At 35.1% G+C, this 6,000-nt stretch overlaps 1 long non-coding RNA gene across 2 annotated transcripts in view; it reads right to left on the bottom strand.

Annotated features, from left to right (window-relative positions):
* Window positions 1–1,110: 1,110 nt before the first annotated feature.
* LOC121646352 overlaps window positions 1,111–6,000 on the bottom strand; it is a 40,594-nt gene continuing 35,704 nt past the window's right edge. For both annotated transcript variants that reach the window (XR_006011606.1, XR_006011607.1), the window contains exon 5: window positions 1,111–1,221. This is a non-coding gene — a long non-coding RNA (uncharacterized LOC121646352). The remainder of the gene's footprint in view (window positions 1,222–6,000) is intronic.

Below are 6,000 nucleotides of genomic sequence, written 5' to 3'. Positions count from 1 at the left end.
ACCTCTTTGCTCTTCACTAAATCTTCCTTGGTCTATCTACAGATCAGGCTTTACATAAGACAGAAGTCCACACAGGCTAGCAATCACCTTTAGTGTCTACAATGAAACAGCTGGCTTTTAGCAATTAACACCAGGTTATAGATAATAAATCAAAGATAAATTAACAGTAGTCCGAAGAGAAGTGGAACTCACTGCACCTGAAAGCTGCAGCTAAATGTAGAAATTTAAAATCATATATTTTTAATTCTTCGTTGCATAAGTCCCCAAATATTTGCTATTGTGAAGGAATTACTGAATAACTCAAATAATTGCTTAAAAACTGCTGCAGTACAGCCTCCAAACAGATGAACTAAATGAAGTAGCACAAATAGAATTTACCACAACATGTGTATCATAGTTTGCATTATGAGCTGAGTCTTTTACAGAATTGGCATATGCTTTATTAATTAGCTTTTGCTAAAGTACAAGAGTCAGTGCACGTTTGCATGTTTGTACATTAAAGTCAAAGTGCATTGTGTATAAAAGTAATACATTGTTCTTGCCCTTTTCTCCTTTTTTAAATTATGTAACTTCAAAGAACTATTATTAATTATTCTCATATTTTTATTTGAAGTATTATACTCATACTAGATTTTGTTGATAAATGACATACCCAAGTGTTGTTTGTTCATATACAAATTAAACAGAAGAACAATTAATCTAAATAAGCTGAGCTGATTAATCATGATGACATTATGCTGAAAAGATTAAACTTGGCTGAAATAACATTCTCTAATGAAGTGAAGCCAAACTAAATTCAAGGCAACAGAAGAAATATTTAAGCCATACTTAACAAAACATGTACCTATGAGTACTATTAGACTACCAAGCACCTAACTGTGTCAGGAGCCCTAATGCTTTCTTAGATCACAGTAAAATTTTATGTCCAAGTCTGGAGATCTGAAAATAACAGCACATGTATGTGATGATGTAGCTGACAAATCTGTAGAAATTCAGTGTTGTAATTGTGTCTGTTTATGACCCCAAATCTTAAAAAAAATGTCTGAAACTGTTAATGGAATTTATTCAAAGTGATTGAAACACAAGGCAAACGGAAAGCTTCCAAACAAATTCGAGTAAAATCACCACTGATACAAAATGAGCTGAAAAGAGAAAAACATTAGGCTTTCAGCAGAAAAAAATGGCCTCGGGCAGCACTGGACCTTCCATCAAGACAATGATCTGAAACATAAAGCCACAATGGTCAAGATAAGATTAACGGAGAATAAAAGTCAATAATCTGGAGCGGTCCTGTCAAAGCTAAGACCTGAATCCCATCAAGAATCTGTGGAGGGAGCTAAACATCACAGTCAGGGCTAGAAGCCAAAAACCAAAGGCCTGGCAACCAACGCAAAAGAGGCATCCAAAGTACCAGTGAAGATAAACAAAGAGATTGTAAGTGATCACAGAAACTGTTGGATTGCTGATAGTTGTCTGAAATAGCCAAAACCCTCTCCATTGTGCTTCTGCTATACTTGTTTTGGAAAATAAAGCTTAGCCATTTATTACTTAGAAATTAGTCATTTCCTTTATAATGAAAATTAAAATAAATACAAAAAATCTTTGTTATTCTTTCAGAATTAACGTGTCTTTATAGCCATATTCTGTATGCTTAGGAATAACTTCAACCTTGTGAATTTAACTTTATGATATTGAATTTATAGTTATGACCTGGCTACTAAACCATTTTGTTTTATCTTAATACTCTAAATGACAAAGTTGAGCTATAAATAAGATGAGAAGATCAGAAAATAGACTGGATCAGCTTAGGAATTCTGCAGTTAGGTACTTTCTGCATTTCAAAAGCCATCTGAATCACTGCATAAGTGAGTAAAGTACAAGAATTCAGTTATGAAGACAGTCCTGGACAAAGAAGAACTAAAGGTCTCTTAATCATAATAGAAAAAATTACTTTTTTTCACACTCTAATCAAGATGTTTCTTCTAGACTACCATTTCTTGAGGTAACTGGAGAGAAATACAATTCATATGAGCATTTTTGAATGGATTTAATGTCATTGTTAAGAAATTGTGTGAACAAGCCACAAATTTATCTAAAGGAGATGCTACTGCATGCTATACTTTCAACCATGGAAAAGAACTTCAACATCGAGGATCAATCTCTTCTGGATTAGTTCAGTCAGACGAGACATTCTACCTTTGACCTCTATTTGTTCTGCTATTTTCAAATACAAAATTATATATCAAAGTGTTTTCCTAATTTCCCTTATGTTCTTCCACAAAAATCTTGGCACTGTTTGCTTTCCAATAATTTAAATCGGTGAGGTGGATTTTTTAAAAAATTAAAAGTTGTTTTTTATCACTGAGTAATCATTCAACTGTGAAAATGAAGAATTCACGAGAAAGGGAAATAGAAGTGCCACTAAATGACGAGCAGTGGGCTTGTGTTAAAGACTGGCTATGTACTACCACTTTGTGTGCTCGTCTTTGTCTCTTTCAATTCAAGGTTGTTCACTGGGTTCATTTATCTAAATCCAGACTTTCAGAAATTTATCCAGAAGTTAAAGACAAACATGTTACATGTCATGGCTCCCCATGTCACCTGGCCCACATGTACATTTTGTTCCCCAATCTCCACAACTTCTGGATCAGTTTCTTCAAAATTATATAAATTGTGCTTGGAGTAAACTTACAACCACACCCTTTGATTGCTTTGCATGTATAAACAAACAAGCCATGAAGGAGAAGGTCGCCTTTGGGAGGAGACCACTTGAAAGGAGTGCTAAGGACAAAGAAAAGATAGATAGGAGGTGCAGGTTTCTTGAAAAGATGTGCCCTAACCAGGTAGCTGCATTATTAGCCCTGTACTGGTGATAGAAGTCAGGGAACCAGTGAGGATGTGAAGGACAGAAGATAGAGTGACAGCACAGTAGTAGTGGGTTGGGATGGAGGAAGTGTCAGCATTGCTTTAGAAGGCAAAGAGAAACACAGGCTGACAGATGAACCCGTGAGGATTGTCCAGCCAACATGCAGCTTTCAGTGAGAGCTCATCTGGCACCAACAGAGCTTATATGTCAAGGTGGAGACATAACAGGAAGATCTCTGCATAGAGCTACATGTGTACAGCTGTGGCCCGGCCCCACACTAAGCAGCTTTAATGATCAACATGTAACAAAACAGAGGACACAAGGACATGGTGATTACCATCTGACACATTGTAAGCACAAGAAATTCTTTTCATGTGTAAGTAAACTGCATGTCATTCCAATTAAGTTGCTGTGAATCTTAAAATCTTAAAAATATAATTATGTAAAACTTTGAGTTTAAAAATATATTTTTATGAGATAGGGAAAATTGAAAATTTAGCTCAAAATTAAAGAAATAAAATCGTGAGGCAACATTTTCTCTCTCTATATTTACATACACACACACACACACACACACATATATATATATATATATATATATATGCATATATATATACATATATGTATATATACATACATACATATATACATATATATATGTACATACATACATATGTACATACATATGTACATACATACATATGTACATACATACATATGTACATACATACATATGTACATACATATGTACATACATATGTACATACATACATACATACATACATACATACATACATACATATATATATATATATATATACATACATACATATATACATATATATATATATATATATATATATATATATAGATATATATAGATATATCTATATATATGTAAGCAACACGGTTACTAAACCCTCACAGAAGTGTTGCTTCAGGAGCAAAAAGACCCAATACAAAGATGAGGAAAATAATTGGTTTTGTTGTAGCTGAATGTTGGCACATGGTTTAGTTTAGCTGGTATAGCAGCCACCATGTAAACACAGCCAGACCAGGGTCGATCCCAGTGTCTACCTGCTGTAAAATAAAGGACAGTAAAGCCCCTACCCTAGAAATAAAAAAAATAAATAATAAAAAAAACACTTGTTTACAGAACACACACATTATACATATCACATCTCACAAACATTTTACAATTTCCATTTGGAAATAGATTATTTTTCATTTCAGTATTGATGGTGTCATGATGACGTATTGACTATTTGATTTTGATAAGTCTGATTAGTTGACTTCCAAAACCACCTAAAATCCCCATTCCTTATATGAAATCAGAGATGAGTACTGGTGGGACCTGCACCCTCTTTAGGAGAACTAACATTTGATTTCAAATGTTGACATTTAAAGCAACTGTAAACATTTCTGACTGGATTTACATGTGCACCTTTAGAGCCTCATGAAATCCCTTTGTTTCATACCAGATTCTGTGTTTTCAAGTTTTTTTTCTCCCTGGACTCTGTGTTTTACTGTGTAACCTCAGGGGGATGTGTCTAATTATGTGGTAGATATAAAAAATGTCAACAGCTCAATAGAAAAGTAGCTTTTTCTTGAAGTTTTTTTTTTCTTTTATTTCCTTTCTTTAAATTTATGTGCTGTAGAGGCCTTTACAACACAGTTTCTGGACAGGAAAGGGGGTCAGACACAAAGGGGCTGACATGGAGCAAAGAGTCGATTGCTCAACCAGTTGAGCTTAACAACATAAACATCCTTTTTAAAATGATTTTCATTTTTAATATGCAGCAGTCTCACCTACAAGCAGTCTTGTCAACCCCCACTGATATGTTTTCCCCCCTGGATCTCCTTCAGGGCTGCCTCAAGCTGCAGCTCTAACACTCGGGGTAAGTGAGTTTGATATCAGCTGTCCACCAAAAACAAAGGCAGCTTTTTCATTTTTTTCTGGAGCTCTTTAGAGTAGCGTTTCTTCATTTCTCAGGCAACTTTGGTGTTTCAGTTCATCTCTTTCTGGGGGAGACTTGAGCCCTGCCAGACCAGGTGACGTTACACAGGCAGGGGGTTGCAGGGATGAATATATAATTAGACTCTCATCTTACTTTTCTTCTTCATTTGGCTCAGACACTGTGTTAACCTCTTAGATTAGTAAGTTTAGTAAAGAAGATCACATTCTCATAAGAGCAAAATCCAAGATATTCTGCGTTTTGCTACTAATTCATTTTTTATTGTCAAGTTCTGCAATTCTGTCCACATCAAGGAAATCATGGAGCCCTACACCAATATTTTTGGTAATGATTACATTTTGGAGTATTTTTACCAGGCTGCACATGCAAAGATCTCATTCTGCTTTCAGAAATATGAATAAACTATTAGATATAAGATAATAAGATAAGCTACCAGAAATTCTCCAAAGAAAACCATGATTCTGTGGCAGGAAATTTGATTTAGCTAAAATTTCCTTTTTGGTTTTCAATTTAGAGAGAAGAGCCCCACAATGGCAGATTGTTGCATAAACATTGTTCTCTCACATAAACGGCACCATTTTATTTTGCAGCCACACATTAGGTGGCAAATGTAGTAGCCTTAGTTTTGTCCCCAGGGCACGATTAGCTGTGGTGATTTGCCTAATCCCTCTTAGTAGTTGTGAGACAGACGGTATCTGCAGAACTCCCTGCTCACAGCTAAGTTGATTTTTAAGTTGCCCAGCTGATCAGCCTGGCATGCTCAGTAATATCAGTGGAAATGACCAAATCTGGGGTTGTAAGCTGCAATTCATCTATAACAGTCTAAAGAAAGACCAGAAGTCTAAATTCAATCGAAACAAATCAATCATTCTATCATCTAGCTTTATTGTGAACATAATAATTACTGAAACCAAGCAGGCCATCATCTGGTCACCAGAGAAGAAACCAAGGAGTATTTCCATATAATAGTAAACAACAAATAGAGGTTTTTAAATTATCTATACTGGTTTAAATGTCCAACAGCAAAGCCGATTTCTTTGAAAAGGAGAATCAACTCAAATCAAAAGAATTTACACAAAAAGATTTACAGGTCGCAGCCAGACTGACAAGACTGCCAACACTACAAATGAGTTTGCATTATTTTTTTCCAGGCTGATG

The sequence above is a fragment of the Melanotaenia boesemani genome, chromosome 9, assembly GCF_017639745.1.
Source record: "Melanotaenia boesemani isolate fMelBoe1 chromosome 9, fMelBoe1.pri, whole genome shotgun sequence".
NCBI lineage: Eukaryota > Metazoa > Chordata > Actinopteri > Atheriniformes > Melanotaeniidae > Melanotaenia > Melanotaenia boesemani.
Note: the sequence above shows the minus strand (reverse complement) of the source record. Positions and strands in the feature narration are given on the sequence as shown.